The following is a 20861-nucleotide window of genomic DNA, read 5'->3' on the forward strand; positions in this document are numbered from 1 at the left end:
AAATGTTAACCAGAAAAGCTTCTGGCTCGCTACCTTGCGCTGGGCGAAGAGAAAAGTGGAATAGAAGAGCGAGTGAGAGAAGAAGGCAGTGAATACGTACGTCCAAGCAAACGGGCAGCACCATGCAGTCGAAGGCGCTCGAACCAAGCACAAATGTCTCTTCGGCTGCCTTCTAACGCATTCGCGCAAGTGGACGACCGTCCACGGCCGGCCTACGCGAACGCTACTGGAACGCCGTCCCAGCCAATCATATACCATCCCAGCCAATCACATCCCAGCTGGAATGCTACAGCTACTGGAACACCATCCCAGCCAATCATATCCCATCCCATCAATCATATACCATTCCAGCCAATCACATTCCAGCTGGGATGTGATTGGCTGGGATGGTATATGATTGATGGGATGGGATATGAGAATGTGATTGGCTGGGATGGTATATGATTGATGGGATGGGATATGATTGGCTGGGATGGTGTTCCAGTAGCGTTCGCGTAGGCCGGCCGTGGACGGTCGTCCACTTGCGCGAATGCGTTGGACTTTGATCGTAAATCAAATCGAGGACAGTGGTACAATAATGGCCGATGTTATCTCCGCAGCCGCAGACGTCATATGCAGCACTAGCGGCCATGTTATTTGAAAGTTGCGCAAACCTTCGTGAACTCCTAAAGAAATCGTCGTCGAAGAGATGCCTCGCGTAGGTGCTGCCCGTGCGGAGGCCACAGCTGCAGCAAAGGGTTTTAGTCCGTGCAGTCTTGCGCGCGAAAAAGGGAATCGAGAATCACGCCTAAATGTGCAATCGTTTTGCGGTAGAGAGTGGTGTTATACCAGTCGTCCGATTCTTGTGCGTACAGTCAAGACACGCCGCTGTGGCTGCACGTGGCAGTGGGTTCTTTGCTCGGCATGAGGCTTCGGGTTCTGCGGTCAGCCGCGTCGAACGGGGTTGCATGTCAATGAGGGCAGAATGCAATAAAGAAACTGAAAACACACACAAAAGGAAAGCAACAACATTAACAACGACAACACACTCGCGTACCTCTAGAGGTAGGTGCACGAAAGGGCCCCATGCGGTCATTATTTATCCGGAACTCTCGATCATGACGTTTCGCAAAGCCCAGTTGATGGTTTGGGAAATTAAGCGCCGTCGTTTATTATTCATATTCACAGTTTATTTACTCAAATTTCGCCCTCACCTGCGCTTTGTTTCCTTTGGTTTTGTTCTGGCGAGCCGTGATTACTTCATCGCATAAGATCTGGCAACTGACAAGCAAATGTAGTGACCAATTGTCTTGGGAAATGCCCGAGTTTCTCTCCTTTTTTTAATTCAGCTTCTGCAGAAATATTTGCCCTCGTGCCACCGGCGTTTTGCTTCAATCGCCTCGTTCGCCGAAGTCAATAATTGGAGGACGAAGAGCTCGCGCGGCAGAAATCAAGAGTTGAAGCGTTACATTTTTGAGATCACGCAAGTACTCAAAATGCCAGACTCCTCCAATTACAAGTAACACTCTTGCGCAAAGCGACGAAGGTGTTAATTCACTAAAGAGCAATTAAAGAGCACCACATATGCAGAGTTACATACCCAGTGACCAAAACAGTGACCAAGGGAAGGGAAGCATAGCAGGGGGTGGCCGAAAGTTAGGTGGGTGGATGAGGTCAAGAAGCTTGCAGGGACAACATGGCCACAATTAGTACATGCCCAGGGTAGGTGTAGAAGTATGGGAGAGGTCTTTGCCCTGTAGTGGGCGTAACCAGGCTGAGGATGATGATGACCAAAGCTGGCGTGAAAGAGGTCCATTGCAGCGAGGCTCATACCCAGTGGCACATATCCAGCTACCCAAGTTGACGCTAGATAGATTCATTAAGGAGCACCACATAACCGGAGTCAGGTACCCCGTGGCCCATGTTGGTCCAACGCTTGGTCTTGAAACCATTTCGGCTAGTACAGCAGCCCAGTGCTCTACCCATTTCAGTATGAACTACCTAGTGACCCAAGTTGACGTCAGATAGATTCACTGAAGAGCACCACATAACCGGAGTTAGGTACGCCATGGTCCAAGTTGGTCCAACGGTTGGTCTTGAAGCCAGTTCCGCTAGCACAGCAGCCCAGTGCTCTACCCATTTCAACATGAACTACCTAGTGACCCAAGTTGACGTCAGATAGATTCACTGGAGAGTACCACATAACCATAACACAGAGACATCGAGACGTGCCGCTAACTGAGGCAAATTTCCTAGGAATGCTAATAGCATTAATGTCATGATCAGGTTTCTGTAATGCCCAAACTCAGTTTAACATCAAAGAAAATTATTTAAAAAATGTTTCAGCCTAATTTCCTGCAATGCAGAACACACTTTAAGAAACGACCCCTATAATAACGAAATTTGAATAGAGGTATATCCTAATTAGTACTTAAGCATTAATTATATGTTTCGTATGCCGAACTATCCACACTTGAAAAGTCTCTACAGTGCACCGAAAAACGCTGCTATTGGCTGTGTGTTAAAGGGCCCCTGAAACGGCTCGGACAAATTTTGTAGGCGCTTAGGGTACAGCTTAAGTAGAACATTCGCACCACAATTTAAGTGAAGCGTTACGTATTAATGGAGCTGCAAGCGATTAGAAGTTACCCTCCTCCTTAGCTACGCTTTTCCTCCTCAACTCGCTCGCCGAGCGAGCGGTGCTAAGCTCCGCCTTCACTGGTTCAGCGTCACGATGCGACGTCACATCGCTCACTTCCGGTTGTTTAGGAGCACGCCCCCTCCCGCGCGAGACCTCTCCGCTAGCCGCTTGGCCGTCGACCGAGAGCTATCGAAGCAGCGTGCGTTGCGAGCATTCTGTCGTAGCGCCGAACGTGTCTGGTATTCCGGTAACTACAGGCGAGCTGGGCACTTAGACGGAACGTTGGAGGCATAAACTCAAACTGATGAAGGAACTTTAGCGTAGACGTACGTGAGCAGCCTGATCGGTCTGCACGGTCCAGACACTTGCTCGCGCAGCGCTTAACCAGTCAAACAAAGCGCTAATATTGCTCTAACCAAGTGTAAAGCATTTTAAACATTTATAAATCAACGTGTTGATGATTACACTCCTGCGAAAAATACACACCAGCAGCAAAGAATACACTTCGTTGCTGCTACTGTGTATGGTTGAGCTCTGTGCCACCAGGTGGCTGCACCGTGCAGACCGTTCACATTTGCCCTTCTGCTCATCTCGTGGCTCATCCCGGCAGAGTCAAGCGGCCAGACCCTGTCCCCTTGCGCTTGCGTTTGCCCTAATTCTGGACTCGCGGTTTGCAGGTCGCTAGGTTTGCAGTCCACAAGGCAACAAAGTCGAATCATAGTGCTCGCGAAAAGACTGAGACCGACTCTGACCGCGGAGCTCTCGTCAAAATGGAGTACGTTGTAACACAAGCAGACGACACTTGCTGTGTGCCGGAAGTGCTGAAGTGTACTAAAAAACTATTCTTATGTATTCTCTTTAAGTTATTTTCTTTTTACAAAAACAAAATAACTAACATTCCAACTATTACGAGCATCATTTGTTCACCATAAAGTTGGAAAAATTATCGACCACGCGCCCTGGTCAGCCAATCAGATAGCTCGTCCATGTGACGTAATATGGGTTATTTGCATCATATGGGTAGGGGCGGCTTAAAATTCCGCCGAGCAGTGCGCTGCGATCGGCAGCGATGGGTGTTTTTAAAACCTTATAATAAATTACACGCTTTACGTAGAGCACTTAGATGTATCAATTAATGATCAGAAGAACCTACTCTAACGACTCAGTACGTTTGTAGAAAATCGCCAAAATCGTTTCAGGGTCCCTTTAAGTTTTCCCGTGCCTAAATCAGAATTTTGAGGTCAAAACAGCCTAGCATATAAACCGTTTTATCGGCGAGGATGAACGCAGCCTCTAACAAGCGCACCGCACCGCTTTCCTTCTCGCGCTGGTTATGTGCGGATCGCCGTTTCTCCCAGCTGCACCTTGGAACGGTAGCGGTGCCACTGCGGATTATTGGGATTCTAACGTGCTCCGTGTGTGGTTGCTGCGATGTTAGAGGAATCAAGGTCAACGAATCACCAGTGTGCTGTGTTCGGCTGCAAAAAAAGTAACTTTCGGAAGTGAATGTTAAGTGCACCTTCAGCTGCGACGACTCCGTGGACTCCGCCGCTGCGGTTGCAGACAAAGGGTCGGCTTTGAAGTAGGTAAAGGCATGGCGCAGAAGACCAGGACTTAGGAAGAAGAACACAAACGACAAGACGGGCGCTAGACGGGCGCCCGTCTTGTCGTTTGTGTTCTTCTTCCTAAGTCCTGGTCTTCTGCGCCTTGCCTTTACCTACTTCAAGCATGAACCAACTAGCCCAAGCAAGAGTTTTACTCGGCTTTGAACTGCCAGCATAAACTTAAAGCGCTTGATGGCTTCAGCTTCGTCGCATGTGTGTTCAGAAACTTTTCTTTCCGGTGACTGCACGGCGACAAACTCGGCACCCATGATCAATCTGGGATATGATAGAAAGGTGCCCCATTGGGTCGGTGAACTAGTGCCAGTGGAGGAAGTCAACTATCACTTCGTGCACGCACAGTAAAATAATCCTGTCCAAATATGTTCGATGATTATCATGCTTAGCAACCGACGTTCTCGTGGAACTTGACCGGGTGCGCATCATCGTAGCAGTACGTGCTAAGAAAATGAAGGTGTGTTCTTTTTCGTTCTATAACCAAAGCCATACCTACCGGGTGGCGGCCGCCCCTATAGTTCGTACGGAGTCTCCCGTGCTTCCGAATCTCGCCGGCAAGCTTTCTGGACGCGCATTATTACGCGCCGTGTTGCTTCAGAAAATAAATGTGCTGTCGGAGAGAGTAGTCGTTGGCTTTTCGTCTGTTTAGAGTCGGCGAGGTGTCCTTGCACAGGCACCACTCAAGACCAAAGAGTGCGCATGTTCTTTCAACGCGTCGCGTGCGTCTGGTTGGTTGCGGCACATTCACGGCCACTGTCACCAGGTCGTTTTATCAAGTACTCCTTGTAAGCGGCCCTTCCGGTCCATTCATTTTACAGTTCGTTAGTTCGTAAAGTTTGATGCCCGGCTTTCAGCTAAACAATTCTTAGAAAATCGTACAGCGAGAATTTTAGGAAACCGAAAGCTAGCGAAACGTGTTTCCTCCGAGCTTCGCTATAGTTACCTGGACTGCGATGTTCCGCATGGCACACAGCGACACCTCTGGTTGTTGTCGCCAGAGTGCCACTCTAATAGAGTTCAAGGCTACACATACAATAATAATAATATGTTGCACGTGTGTTGTACGTATGGAGGATGCCCAGCCTTGACTCGTCTCCTATTTCGATCGCAGGCGGAGCTGTGGCAGCGCTTATAGGCACGTCGCCGTTCGATGTTGCGCCTACATATCGACTCTCGAAGCTTAGTAACGACCCGCTAAGAAGTTTCCCATTAGCAAAAGCTTGTCGAGACCTCTCAGGAAAACGCGAAAGCTTGACACTCGTCTTGAACGGAACGTTCGCTGCGCACCTTTCAGCTCGCTCCCACGTACCAACGTGGCGCCGGACGGTAGGCGGCGCTATGATCGCAAAATGGCGGTGCCCTCGATCAAGCGGTCTGTGTGATAGGCTATGAATCGCAGGGTTATTAAACATTTTGTTCCACTGTGCTCAGAATTCTTTTAGTGACCTCTCCTCTGTTCATGTAGAATTGCATGTCGGTGGTAATATGCACGCCGACAAAAACCTTTGCCTTCTAAAAAAAAAAAGAAAGAAAGGTTCTCTCCCTCTCTGTTGGCTATGTAGAATCTTATGGGTTTCCACACTGTGTTGCCAGATGGGCAACTTGACAGTGTAAGGCAAAATATTGTGTGCGTGACACGAACACGTGCGTGGTGACCAGGGTATCGAACCGGAACTGAACCGAAAGCCGAACACAGGAAAACCATTATTTTTGTTCGAACTTGAACTAACCGGAATGTTACCATTTATTTCACTCTGGAGCGGAACCGAATGAAAAAAATAAACTCTTTTCGGTCCAGGTAGGCCACCTTTTTCTGGAGCTTTTGAACCGTGCATTGCCCGCGCTTGAGGCTCAACTATTTTACCTCATTTGTATATAGACACTATCTTCCATTGATATTACAAGTAGCAGCATCGTTAGTACACTTGTCAGCGTATTGCGTTAGGTGGCAGACTAGGTGTTGTGCTAACGCGACAATATATCTGCGTCGCATCCGACCAGCGGATTCGCCAGACTGTGATGCGTGCAAATTACCAGTTGTATACTTAAGGGCTCACATAATTACGACAAAGGTGTACGTGTGATATACCGATGAACGTCATTTCCTTTAATGTGCGTTCATGGCCTCGCTCCTCTTGGGCACTGCTCCATCTTCTTCACTACATGGCATTTCCCGGGCTGTTAAAGAAAGAAAAAAGAAAAAGAAACACTCTCTGTTGCGCAGAGAACTTTATCGCAGAGTCTTTTTTTTTTGTTCGAGGGCTCTTCCATGGCGCTTGCACAAATCCGGTGGTGTTGTGATGCTGTAAGGACGCCCTTTCGTTCGACTGATTCGCGGATGGGATTAGTGAGCGACGTCCATTAGACGACGAGTCTGAGTGAACGGCAGGCACTAATCTGTTCGTTAGCGACAATTAACAAGAGGGCGCGTTCGAATAAATAGCGTTACTGAACCGTCGACCGGACATACATTATTGCGAGCCGTCAACGCTCTCTTAGAATATTTAGTTAACACGTGCCTGGATTCGAGGCTGTGAAATGGCCCTTCAAACACTGCTGCCCGTCCTCATCATTGTACTTCGCAGTCCCCTATTTTCCTTCTTGTCCCCTTCTCCTTAAGTAATGTAGCCCGCTTTAGGACCTCTCTGCGTTTCCTCAATATATTCTCTCCATATATACCTCCCTCCCTCAATAAAGCTTCGCTTCACGTGTATTCTGACATTGGTGTTCGATCTACATAATTCTTTTGTAACTACGTGCAGCCGGAAGAACAAATGACAGGCGTAACATTTAACTGCAGCTTAGCGTGGCGTCGAACTTTTGTACAAGAGACTTTGGGCTGTTTTCTTGTAATTATTATTCGGTTATGCAAATTAACTTAAACCGGGTCGAGCTGGTTTGAATCGTTATCTTTTTAGCTCCGGAGTTGAGCAGGAACTGAACCGTTTTCTCTTAACCGGAACAAAAAAAAAGTTTCGGTTCAATACTCTGCATGGTGACAACAGCAACGCGACTGCGCGGCGATGAAAAAGGAATGACAGCTGATTTATTGTTTTCCGCGTTGATGAGCGTTTCAACCTGTTCTTTTACGAGCTGCGCCTAATCTGCAGGGTAGTGCGCGCTGGGCAAGCGACCGATCCCGAAGTCGGTGCGATGTCGCATAGCGTCTCAAAGGGCCAGCTGCTGTGCATACGAGTGAAGGCTATGGGAAACTGGCGCACTGCCGCTTTCATAAGCAAATGTTGCCATCCGCCGAGACGGACGTGCCAAGCGGCCCAAAGCGCTGTCTTTCACGTAGGAGGCAGTGTGGTAACTAGGAAAGTTGTTATTCCCGAGCTCCTGCCCTGCGTCTGTGGCCTCGTGGATAAGGCATTGGAGTGTTTCTCTGGGAGACCCCTGTTCAGATTCTATTCTAGAATGTGGAAGTTTCATTAAAGAGAACCCTCACGATGTAAGCTAAGAGCCTAACTTCGAACGTATATACCGCGACCTGCACGCCAAAGCATGCCTGTTGTATGCGAGAGGAGAGAACGCAGGAACGCCGCGGCGAAACAGATGCTGCCAACAACACCGACTACGGCACGGATGCAGCACCTACGCGTGGGGCATACCCAAAGTATGGAAGGCGACGCAAAATCCTGCAGAGGTAGTTAAGAAGGTCTGCGCATTGAAAACAAATTCTCCGTAGCGACACTATTTCGAATAATCTTCACTGGCCTAGCATAACTGGAAATTCTAGTGATGCTACGGTGGCCGCGCAGGTATACCGCTCGCTGGTGGTGGAGAGGCATACCGGAATACAGTGACGATCGAAGGGTTTTAGCTGATTGCAATTGATCCTGCATTCTTGTGACTTGACATAAAAATTGATACAGCGCAATCACATGCAACCACAAAGTATGAAGGACAGGACACAAGCGCTTGTGTCCTGTCCTTCATACTTTGTGGTTGCATGTGATTGCGCTGTATCAATTTTTATGTCAAGTATGCACCAACTCGCCCAGAAAGAAGTTTTAATGAATTCTTGTGACTGCCGCTGTGGTTTGTGCTTTGGGTGTGCTGGAAGTGGCACGGTGTTCAGGACGTCTGGCGCTGGTTCATTTGATTTATTTATTTTATTCACACCTCAAAGGCCCGATGGCATTACTTGAGGGGTGGGTACTACAATGGCGGTAAACATGACGCATCGATCAATATAGTAATTAATGATAGAGTTTTTGAAGAAAAGTTGGTCGGTCATCGCGGCGATTGGGGCGGGAACGTCGTTCCACTCTTTGGCTGTACGAAAAAAAAAAGGAGTGATTGTACGAGCTGGTTCAAGGTAACTTGCGTTTGGCTGGCCGTGGCGCAAAGCACGATGCATCCGACGGATGGAGTTGTTTGCGGCTGGTGGGGCACGAAACACATTGGGGTTTTCGTGCCCGCACCGTGTGACACAATCGTCTCAAGTTCAATATGTGTTTTCAGGGCCGCGGGATGCCAGCATGATAGGAACTATTGTCGAGAACGAATCCAGCGACGCGGTCCTGAATTCATTCCGGAGTTCTTGCTAGGTTGACTCGGTGGGGCTCGACCAAGGAACTAGCGCATATATTGTAATTTCGGTAATACGAAAGTCTCGTGAGCAAGCAGTTTGAGTGAAGGGGGTGCAAGCGCGAGGTGTCGAGGCCCAGCTGCTCCGTGCTTATAAAAGGAGCGAAGCAGTGTTTTTGGGAACATCTCGCAGTCAGTGCGCGGCATTCTCGGAGACTATACGCCTGGGGTTTCGCAGAGGTGAGCAGGTGCATCTAGCGCGGCGCTCTGCGCAATATGTATGCACGCTACCCGCTCCGTATAGGCGCGTTGCGGCCGCTTTGAAAGGAGTTCGCTGTGCACGGGCCCCGGGTGGCCGTGCGTTGCTCTCGTTTCGTTTCGTTGCTGTTTCGCGCACCCGTGTGCATTGCGGAGCGAGGGTGACGCGTGCCTGGGCAAACCCGCGGCCGAAAACTTTACGCGCGCGTTGCAAAACTGGCGGGCGGTTTCGAGCGGTGCGGAGCCCGGACTGGGCTTCCTCGGCGTGCGTCGCACGAGTGGCGGCTGCGGAACGTTGCTTCGCAGATTTGATCAGCCGCGGCCGGATAAATAAACGGCGCGCGCTCTGCGGTGCCAGCAGTGGTGCCGGCGCCCCGAAGCGAGAAACGCGGGAGAAGCGGAGAGGGCGCTGGAGATTTCTGATGCGCGTGGCTTCGAGAATTAAGGGGCGTCGAATGGACATCTACACGTAGTCGCGCTGAAATACCGAGCGCACACACGAAAAAAAAAAAAAAACCCCAAACAACAACAACAAAATGTACACGTAGATGCGCTGAAATACCGAGCGTACCTCGAGCACACGCACACACACACACACGAAGAGATCCAAAAACAACAACACCACCAACAAGATGTCTTCAAAGTTCGGTGGTTCTTCTGGCTCTTAAACTTAATTATTTCATGCGGGAGCAGTTGGCTGTCCCATCGGACACCGCCATGTCGTTGTTTTTGTTGTGGCCTTGGAACGTGGCTCATACACGCGAGGAGAATCGGACACACGGAATGAAATGAAATGAAATTGTTTATTTGCCATCCTGTACATTTACAGATGGAGGGACTGTAGATAAAAAAGCTGTCCTTCAACAGCTTGACGGGTCCACAATCCCTGTTTCTGCAGGGAGGCAGCATAACATATGCGCACATACATGTACGTACATAAATGTAGCTGTGTACATAGCTGCAATGACATGTTACTCACTCGCACTTTCATGTCAACAAAAGAATGCAACAACACAGATACTTAACGCTACCAGATATTACATCGAAACCGTATACATCAGTTTCAGTTCCTTGGATGATGACGTGAAAAGATCAAATCGGACGGAATTATAGTAATTTAACAGTGTTGGTATTGTGTATTTAAGGCATTGTTTCCCATAGTTTGAACGTGGTGTTGGTACTAACCAATCCTCAAAATGTCTTGTAACGTAATTTGTAGATTTTCTCTGAAGTTGGGCTAGAGAACGCAGGCTGCTGATATTTCGATGGATTTCCAGTTTATATACATGACTCAGACGATATCTGTAGAGATTGTGAACTGGGATCACACCAGAATTATTAAAGAAGGTTATTGTCGATGCTGTGTAGGAAGCGTTATATGCGTTGCGGAGATACTTCTTTTGTAACAAGTGAATATGTTCTAGATTGGTGGATGTTGTATTACCCCATACTAATTGGCAATAGTTTAAATGTGATTGGAAAAGTGAATTGTACAGCAAGAGTTTAATACGCGTGGAAAGAATGTATCTCATACGGCCTACTACACCAGTTATTGTACTTATTTTGCTTAGAACGTGTTTGACGTGATTGTCCCAAGACATGTTCGCTGAAAAGAAGACACCCAGACATTTGAAGGTCTCGACTATTTCAATAGTGTTTGAGTTTAATACAATGTCTCGATGGGGAGGTATTTGCTTGTTTTTCGGTCTGAATATAACTGCTTTTGTTTTGTTTGCATTTATCTTCATTAAATTCACTCTCGACCATTCCTCTAAGGAGTTCATTGCATTGTTGCATTGTTCTATAAGAACTTGAATATTATTACCAGTGAAGAAAATACTCGTGTCGTCCGCGTAGATAATAAACCTTGCCTGAGAGTTAGTATTGACGATATCATTCAGATATATATTAAAAAGCAAAGGCCCTAAAATACTTCCCTGTGGCACTCCACAATGGACAGCTCTAGCCTTAGAAGTAAAGGTGTCAATTTTCACAATTTGTGTTCTCTCAGATAAGTAGGATTTGATAAGAGATAGTGCCTGTCCTCGTATTCCATAATAGTTTAATTTCTCCAATAAAATGTTATGATCAACTAAGTCAAAGGCCTTAGAAAAGTCTACGAAAATACCAACAACTATAGCTTTGTTTTCAAACTCTGTTAATATATATTCTTTTTGCTCTACTAATGCTAACTCGACTGACTTTTTCTTACGAAAACCAAACTGGTGTGGTGTTAATAGGTTATGTTTCTCAATAAAATTTGTCATCCTCGAATGCAAAATTTTTTCAAACACCTTTGAAAACTAGGCGATGAACTGGCGATGAAAACTAGGAACAGCAAGGGCGAAAGAAAGAAGAAACAAAGGTCGTGAAGGAAACGTTGGGTAACATAACGAGAACAAACTTTTGATTGCGCATATATCGAAATAAAAAATAAATAAAAATGAAGCAAATCACACGCACTGTGGGAATCGACGTGATGAGAAGCATTTTGCTTGTAGCTGGCTAGCCAGCATCGTTTGGAATTGCGCATATCGTTATCGTGTGGACCAACATGTTTGTGTAAGACGAGCATCCGTGTACATCACGTGAGCGTGTGCGCGTGATGACGATGGTGTGACGCCGACGGCGACGCGATTCCGGCTGTTCGACGCTATAACGTGCGACATGTCGATTGTTCGTTTCTACACTGGTACCGGACCAGCGCAAGCGATATAAACACCGATTGTGACGCCGTCGCCGACTACGCGTTAAAGAATGGTACGTTAAATGAAGGTCTTCAGTTGTTTTAAAAATAGAAAGAGGCGCCTATTTTCAATAACCGATACATCTTTCTAAAGCTTGAACATTCCTCTATTTTTTTTTCTGCGTAACTGTCATTTTTGTCGCTGCAATTTTTGTGGGCGCGGGGGCAGTTTACAGGTGGCCATGTTGTACCAACTCACCACGGTGTCATTGACGAATGGTTGGTTCTCGTATTTCAGCTCGTCATCGTCGCCGAAGCGCCTTCCGGCCAAATGTCCTTTCAACTTGAAAAGCAAGTGGTATAGTCACTAGGTGCCAAGTTCGAACTGTAGTGGGGACCGGGCACGATATCCCATACAATATGTTGCGGAAGAGCGACGGCTTGGCGGGTGACGTGGGGGCGAGCGTTGTCGTGTATAGAAGGCTTACTTACGCCCTTGCTCAGCATTCCTCTTCTTCGGTTCTGAATCCCCGTCCGAGTTCTTTAGGAGTCTCACGATACCTGTCAGTCTTTATTTCCATGCAGTCAACCACGAAGCCGACCGACAGTACACTCATTCGATCCCTAAACTCAGTTGCCATGACTTTGCTGAGGGACTGCGTTTGTTTGAGTTTTTTGCCGCTTTGGGCGAAGATGAATGCCGGCACTGACGTGATCGCTATTTGGTCTCGTGTTTTAGTGTGAAGCACCCAGGTTTCGTCATCCGTAAGAATCGAATACAAGAAAGGTTGTCCTTTTCATCGGTGACTGAATGAAGTGAATGAAGGTGACTCGCAAACAAAGCATTATAAATTAACATTTTAACCTTCCAAGTTCCGACAAAGTTATTCCTCGTTTTTTTTTTTGAGAATGACAGGCCATAAGCAAATGTCATGAAAGAAAACATGGGCAGCGCATCTCTTTTATGTGAAATATTCTCAGACTCGAATATTAAATGTGCAAAAGAATAACAGAACCCTGAAAATGATGTCATTTCTTGCCGTGGCTGTGCACTGCCTCCGGTAAAGCGCGCCTTCGTGCATAGCGTTCGTCGCCAGCGTTTCCTGGTACACATTATCGTTACGTAAGCTGCTGTTGCCGGGAAGCGTGAGAAGCAGTCGGTGATCTTTGGATGCTATCGCGTTGCGTTCTTAAAGGCGAAGCTTAAGCGTCCTCAATTTTTTTTTTGTCTGTGTCGTATGGGAAGCTTAGGATGAGCATGTTGGTCTGACGATGGTGGTGTAGTGGCCAAGACGGCGGTGCAACGCAAAGGGTGGGCAGACTCAGCAGACGCAGTAGTAGTAGTAGTAGTAGTAGTAGTAGCAGTAGTAGTAGTAGTAATAATAATAATAATAATAATAATAATAATAATAATAATAATAATAATAATAATAATAATAATAATAACACACTGGAAAGAAGAACTGCTGCGTATTTTCTCGACAGCCAATATAATATTAAGTGGAAGATAAAGATGGCAGGCAATCTAAAGACGCGGAAAGATTGCATCGAGTTGACTTAATTATTGTGGAACGGAATTTAGATTCGTTTTGTTCATTTGTTTCTTTCTTATTGCAACCTCTGGTCTGCAGGCACAACCTTCATGAGAAAGAAAAAGTTGCGCGCGTTGGCACTGTCTGATTTTCCCGCAGTATGCAAGCTGGTTGTGTCCTTCACCAAAACAGTGCAAAACGTGTGCGCTGCACAACACTTTTTTTCTTCGCTGTGCCAGAACCGCAATCACCGTGTGCCAAAACTTTCGCGCCAGTCCCATCCGAGCTGACTGTCCCACGAGCCACACAAACTACCATTCCGCGCACACACCGCAACCAAAAAAGAGTGTCGTCGCCGGTGCCTAGATGGCGCCCGCCTCCTTCGACTCCATCCACACTCCCGTCGTCTCGGGAAAAGGAGGGGCCCGTGGGCGAGAGAGAGAGAGAGAGAGCCCCGGGTTGGAGCCCCGCCTCCTTCCGCGGTTTGGGCTAGCCCCGGTGGCGGCGACGGCGGCGCGCGATCAGCTGGCGTCGTCGGCGCGCCCCCCCCCCAACTTTGCCGGTGCGTCTTTCGAACTCGGGGCGGCGGCGGCGGCGGTCACACCGTCGGTCAAGCTCGGGCCGGTGCCCTCTCGCGCCCGGCGTCTCGGCGGGACCGTCTGGGCGCGCGCAACCGGCGGCCGAGAGAGAAAGAGAGAGAGTGGAAAGAAAAGGGGAAAGGGATAAAAGGCGCGTCTCCCGGTCTTTCTCCGTTCCTTCTGCGATTCGAAGAGAGACCTTCTTGGACCTCGTGAGCCCCATCGATGTGCGTGGCTTGGAGGTTGTCGAGTGCACGTGGCTACCGGGCGACTGCGACAAAACTTCGGGGAAACGACGCTCGTCGGTCGGGCCGTCGATGGCAAGCGGGCGTGTGAAACGTTTGTGCAGTCGCGACGACAACCGCCGGCCCGTCGACTTCTCCGCGGGATCGAAAGTTCGAAAAGCGGTGCTGCGACAGACCCTAGGTTGTGTTTCCACGCTGCTGCTCAAAAGGCGCGGCCGTCGAGGTGTCTCGATCCGTGAACCTTGTGTACCGCGCTCTCCGCTTCGGTGCTTGAGCAGTGCAGCTTTCGTGAAGAAACACAGTGCCGGTTGACTCAGTTTTGCGCAGCCTTTAACTGTGAACGGCTTGGTTTCTCCAGCGGCGTCTTCGCCGCTTGTTTTGGGACGGAATAACGCCGCCATTCGGATTCTCTCGGAGGACAAGCATCGTGGGTTCAGGAAAGTTAGAGCCAGTGCTGTTCGGTACAGACGAGTTGGGCTTCCGGCCCTGTTCTCGAAAACAACGTTCACTACGCTGGGACAGGGTGGTTGCATGCGTCGGCTTTTCTTACCGACGACAAAAGTGTGACGTTCTCTCACTGCAATTTCGTTCGGCTACTTTGACCGCATTACATGTCGCGCAGTGGATAAAGCTTTACGAAGGTTAATGAGACTCACCTGTGTCTAACAACAAGCAAACACAGGAGGTGTGTCCGAGACGATACAAGACGCCCGAACGTCGCAGTGGATTGTGTGTACGGATCCTGACCGTGTAAACGTGGGGTAACGTAACTTTTCTTCGTTGCTGTACTGGCCTCGTGCTGCTATCGTACGCAAACTGTCCGAGGAGAACGCGCTGTTCGCAAAGATCAGTCAAAGCTTTGAGTCAGCGCATCCCAAGCACCTGGTAAACGTCACCGCCGAACGATTCAGCACGAAGACCTTCACACAGCTGCTTCGCCGCTTGAGTGTTGCGGCGGCCAGCTGAGTGCGTTGTTACTATTATTGTTCCCCGTTTTATTGCTTGCGGCTTTGCTCTCGAAAGCTTGCAACGCGCGCTCGTTTGGATACCTGGAAGACGTCTCTCGTCGCAACCGGACAAAGTAAAGTAAGTTAGGAAAATGAGGTCAAGTGGGTCGTAACCACTTCACCGCCTCCACGAACACCGAGCACCGTTGCTTTTCGTTGCGGACGAACATCGAAGGAGGCTTTGAACTCTGCGGTCTCTTCGGCGCAGCTCGGTACCTCCTTTCGTTCTCCTGATACCTCGCGACTGCACGCAGCTTCCAAAGCTGAACCGGAGGAGTGCTGTGGACCCTCGTTGTGGTGAAGCCTCTGCCTGCATTGAACTGTAAGTTCCGAGAGCGGCAGGATTTCGGATTGAACCTCCGGTGCAAGTTACTCGTGCAAATCAGCTCCGTGAACGTCGGTGCTGTGGCCCTGCTGCTCGGATACATGAACAATACCCTTGGTGTGAAGTTCAGCTGCTTGCGATACGCATAGCTGCCCGTCGTTGTCACTGTTGGGTACAGCCGTATATTGGAAGGGTCCAAATTGTTTTAACGGGTGCGGCGCTGTGGGGGCAGACTCGGAACTTACGAGGGTTGTGTTTCATCCTGCGCCGTGTATTCGTCGGTTGTTTTATTCTGCAGTGGATCGGTGCTTTGGACGCTTTTGTCTATATAGCCACAGCGCGAAGGATACGTGCGAAGGGCACTGGCTGTGTCTCATGTTTAACTGGTGCCCTAATATGAAAAGAAAGTGTTATTTTCATAGTGTGGCACGTACGCATACAGCAGAATAGGCATTCGAATGCGAAGGGCACGTGCGCAGCGATTTCCACGAATAAGCCAGTAATACTTCAGCAAGTGATAGCAAGTAATACTTCAGCAAGTTTCGACTGAAGAAAAGAATAAGGTTCGTTCTAACCACCACATACCTATATCACAAACTACGATACAGAAAAAAAAGAGATGACGAATACAACCTGTTGAATGAGGACATCTGCAGGTCTTTTTATTTTTACGGTGCGGCTATTGCAATAGGTGTTGGGATCCACACAGTTTGTGTACCTCGGGTGACGGGGTTATCCCACTGTTCCTATGGCCTGACACTTCGTCATGCAGAAAACTGTCTGCTCTTCACGCTACAGTTAACCATATGCGTTGCAAAACCTTTACGACGTCAGATATTGCAGCGATCCTTGAATGCTTTCTTTAGGTTGAGCAATATTATGTGCGGCGAACTGCATAAAGGGCGTCTCTGAACCGTGGAGTTATCGCGCGTTGAGTTAATAGTAGGCACAATGCTGCCCGTAAGATAAATGTGGCGGCGTAATAAAATTTGTGCTTATGAGTACGGTGAAAAACGGAAAGATGGTACGAATAACCAGAATGCAGCACAGTGAGTGAAACAAGCAAACGAAAAAACAACACTACAGGAAAAAAAAAGGTTGCACAATACGGTTATGGGTGTTACTTCGGGAATTCTTGTAGTTTCCATGGTCACTGCCTTTGACCTGACCTCGAACCCTTGGGGACTTCAGTATTCTTGCGGTTAAACCCGTCGTCATTAACGTTAAGAAAATTACCCCAGAGTGGGAGTATTCCTGAATTGTTATTTTTGGTATTCGGTGTCTTTGAGGCAGTTGATATCTGATGCGGAAAGCAGTCATGGAAGTATTACCGGAAAGCTTCAGATAAGATTTTTTAATGAGAAGCCTGTGCTCCAATCGATATCTGCAGTAGCTAGGTTGCTTAGCAGACGTTTTCGGCCGCTCACCACGGTGATTGTTGAATATCTTATCAGATTATTCAAAACACACAGATGCCTTACTACTTTTCATTGACGATTTCCTGCTTAAAAGCTCTCTGTGTAGGAGGCTAGCATACTGCCAGTGAATTTGGCATCCATGACCTATCAGTAGTTGCTTCGATCGTCACTGGAGTCTGCGTGGGACCAGCTTGTGGAAGATAGTCTTGGGTACACTAATATCCTGGATGTATCTTAGCACCTACATCGAGTTACATCTTGAGTCTGTCCTACTGACACGTCCTCCAAGCAGTGGCAACTTGTGGACTCAGGCTGGTGCCGCATTATTTAGACAGCTCATGCCGTAGGAGTTAGCAGATTCACTTCTAATTTGCTGCGCGACATTTCCCGACACTGAGATAAAACTGGCTCGCGGAATTAGCGAGTTCTCGTCCACGTTCGAAACGTCTCGCGACTGCTCCATATCATCTGGGATCGGAGCCTTTTCCTACACGACCAAACAGGCCGGGTGGGGTTGGGAACTTTGAAGTTTCGGAGCATCTTCGCATCAGCCGGGTATCGCAGGGCCACCCTCGAGCGTCTTGAAGCTGACCGCCTCACCGGATCGCAATCTGCGCACTTTGCATTGCGTGCCATAACAAGTGACGCGAACAACGCAACCTTCGTGCTACGTTTTTTTGCTGCCATCTCATGCAAAAGCTCTTTGAACCGTCTGCTCCGTAGTGTGCGATCTTCTGTTGCCCATCATGGGACATCTTTGATGCTTTGAACATCGGCACAGTGCCACACTCTAGCCATCGTCCCACGTGGCTTCAGCATACATAAGGACACGCCTTCGATTGACAGACTTCAACGTTTTGCATTTCAAGAAATAGAGTCGGCTCTGTTACACGCTTCGTTCGAGAACCTGCGCAATATGGCAACGAGCTTGACCACTTCAGCCGCTAACGAAATTGGTTACCGGGACGAGTTTTCGCGACTTCTATTCTAAGTGCAGTGTGTGTGCGTGTGTGACTTTCTTCGGATATACCCACCATCGGCGATCTCATCGCTGCCGGTCCGATCGGCCTTGCGACCGGGGACCCTATTTCGGAGTACTACGGCAGGATTTTTGTCACCGGACCTCACGATGTGGTCAACACCGCCGGCACCGCCGGAGCCAAAGCCCAGCACCTTGACCCTGGACAAGGCTGCCTTCTTGCTCATCCGCCTCAAGCGGGCGTTCCACAAGAAAAAGAAAAGGTAACACTTGATCCATATGTGCTGCTACCTGCGCCACACTCACGAGTTATCACTGTGCACGATGGTTGGGGGGGAACGGGAGGACGTGACACCTATATGCGAGTGTAATAGTGAACGTTTTAGAGCGCGTGAAAAAACGGACGAGTTGGACAAGGCGACACAGATCGGTGCTCGCGCCTGTCGCCTTCTTGTCCGACTCGTCCTTTGTGTTTTTCGTGATCTGGAACCAACTAGCCCACCTACAAGCCATAACGAAGCACCACGGTGTTGTTGTGTATAAAACTGGCTGCGCGTTTTATTCCGAAGCCATGTGGTAAACTGAAATGCGACTCGGCGAATAGTTGAGGAAGGGCCTGTTTCCTTGTGTGCATGAGGATTTGTGCAGTTCACCGCATGGTATATACCGGAGAAGTGCGAGTCGGCTGAAAGGAGCGTGCTACTTTGTGTATATTGTAGGCACTGCAAGATCGTCTAATGGCTGGAAGCTAAGGTAAAGGGTTGTCCAAGTCTAAATTTGGCGTTTTTGAGTAATATTCATATAAATATGCCCGAATGAGCCAGGTTATTTGACCGTAACGACCCGCGCACTAATCCGCCGATGTGGGCGCACGCCGGAGGAAGTTCGGGATACCGATCACTCGAGTAGCTGTCCCCCAGATACCGGTACCGTCTACCGTTCCCTCGTTGCCGGTACATTGACTTCCGCAGATGTGGTCGTGGGTGCCACCATGGCGGTTTCTAGATCTCGTATTGGTGGCACGGACGTAACTGGCGAGCAGAAGATGATTCGGGCATGCGAGGTCCTTATCAGGACTCAGATAACTGCGATGAATGGCCGTTAGTTACAAACGACGTGCTGGCCGGTAGGTGGTAGCAGTCAGCGTGTTTCGCTCACTTTGTTGCCGTTTACCGTCTTGGCGCTAAGCACCTACACGTATGGCTGTGGTGGTGGTGGTGGTGGTGGTGGTGGTGAATTGTAGCAACAGGCGGGTTTAGCCTGGCGAACAAGGCTGGCAATTGTTCCACCCGAGCGTCTCGCACAATACCGCTCAAGGGTTTCACCATATGTCCATCAAACCAGTCTCTCTTAAGAATTCGATGAGGAGACGTGAAGTTTCTTTGCGGGCCATCACTGATCCCTCGGGAAATATAAGGTGTTGCAGGCGCGCATGCGGAAGGTCCTTGTTTTGCAAATTCTTCAGGAGAGTGTCTCTTGCATCTTGGAATTGCTGGCAGGACCACAAAAAGTGCTCAATGTCTCCTGTCTCGTTGCATGCCGTACAGTTCGGAGAATTTATTCGCCCCGTTTTAAATAACCAGGCCGGAGTGTTAGCAGATCCGTATGGCTTATGCAGCAAAGGGCACAAGTGATCGTGACTCATGGAAAAACCAGTTTTTTTTATCTGCTTATTTTTATGGTAGAACGTTCCGCAGCTCCAAGCCCGAATTGCGGTGCGAGCGTATGCTCAGAGATTATCTGTCGGAGAAGCATTCGGCTGCAGTCACACGCGACGTGTGGAAAATCCTCGGGAACATTTGACGCAGATTGCGTCGATGAGTCTGTAGGTTCGTGCTCTGAGCTATCAGTGCGCCTTAGTGCAATTGTATTATATTATACGATATTCATGAGAAGCTTTGTGCTGCCTGCATCGTCATTTTTTTTTATTGTACAGCCGCCATTTCGTTGTTTCTGTAGCTTATGTCGCTCCTGTAAAATTGTGAAATTGCACGCATTCTTTTCTGCGAGAAAGTTAACTTTTGACCAAAGAGCCGTTCGGTATAAGTTATCGAATGAAGTTGGACTGGAATGACCATGGAGTTGCAACTTTTGACCTTTACCACTGGGCAGCCTACAACACTGTGATAAGTTGCTGTTATTTCTCTGAAGGTTCTTCCACGTGGGTTAATTAACCCATGGGCAAAATGTTTTGAGCAAGCATCCGCCGCAGTGGCTCAGTGGGTAAAGTGTTTTGTCACTGAGAACGGAGGTCCGGGTTCGACTCGCGGATGCGATGACCGCAATGCGATTGGAGCGGAGCGCAACAACACTTTTGTGCTTGAATCTAGGGGCACTTTAGGAAGCCTCGAGGGTACAAAATTATTCCGAGGTCATTTACTGCTGCTTCTGTCATAGTCAACGTCTTGCTTTAAGATGTCAAATCAATCAATCAATCAATCAATCAATCAATCAATCAATCAATCAATCAATCAATCAATCAATCAATCAATCAATCAATCAATCAATCAATCAATCAATCAATTCAAGCAAGCAGGCTTGGTTCACTTAGTTTCGGATGCACGCTAAAGAACCCGAGGTGGTCAAAATTAATCCGTAGTCATGCACTGCAAACAGCCTGCCTCATAATCATATCGTTGTTTCGGCACTCAATAGCCTGTAATTTTATTTAATTTTTCAGCAAGTTAGCTTCGACCGAACGACCCCTTGAAGCATATTCGCTTTAAATATATTCGCGTCAACTCCTTCCCATCGTTGGGCCATGCGCTGTACAAGGGTTGGCATGCAAACTGCAGCGTATTCGCTCGTAAACATCCACTGGCGTACCGATCTTCAAATTTGCATGACTACTTGACACGTGCAGTGCCCGTTGGCTGATTATATATGGCACTCGCTAAAGCCCACGCCCTTACCGAGCGACGCTGCCACACCCGAGCCGGACGGGTATTACCCGATGAGCGGCCGATAATCTCGCTGCCATCACGCGCGTTTACGGCCGCGAGGTGTCTCGCAGAGCGATGCCCGTACGGGTACGGCCGTGCCACTTTCACCTCTTCCAGCG

General features: G+C 48.5%; 1 long non-coding RNA gene across 1 annotated transcript in view; it reads right to left on the minus strand.

Annotated features, from left to right (window-relative positions):
- Nucleotides 1-6318: 6318 nt before the first annotated feature.
- The window catches only part of LOC135920952 (uncharacterized), a 552461-nt gene continuing 537918 nt past the window's right edge, over nucleotides 6319-20861 (minus strand). Inside the window, exon 5 of the long non-coding RNA XR_010570372.1 lies at nucleotides 6319-6417. This is a non-coding gene — a long non-coding RNA (uncharacterized lncRNA). The remainder of the gene's footprint in view (nucleotides 6418-20861) is intronic.

The sequence above is a fragment of the Dermacentor albipictus genome, chromosome 8 (genome assembly GCF_038994185.2).
Source record: "Dermacentor albipictus isolate Rhodes 1998 colony chromosome 8, USDA_Dalb.pri_finalv2, whole genome shotgun sequence".
NCBI classification, from domain to species: domain Eukaryota; kingdom Metazoa; phylum Arthropoda; class Arachnida; order Ixodida; family Ixodidae; genus Dermacentor; species Dermacentor albipictus.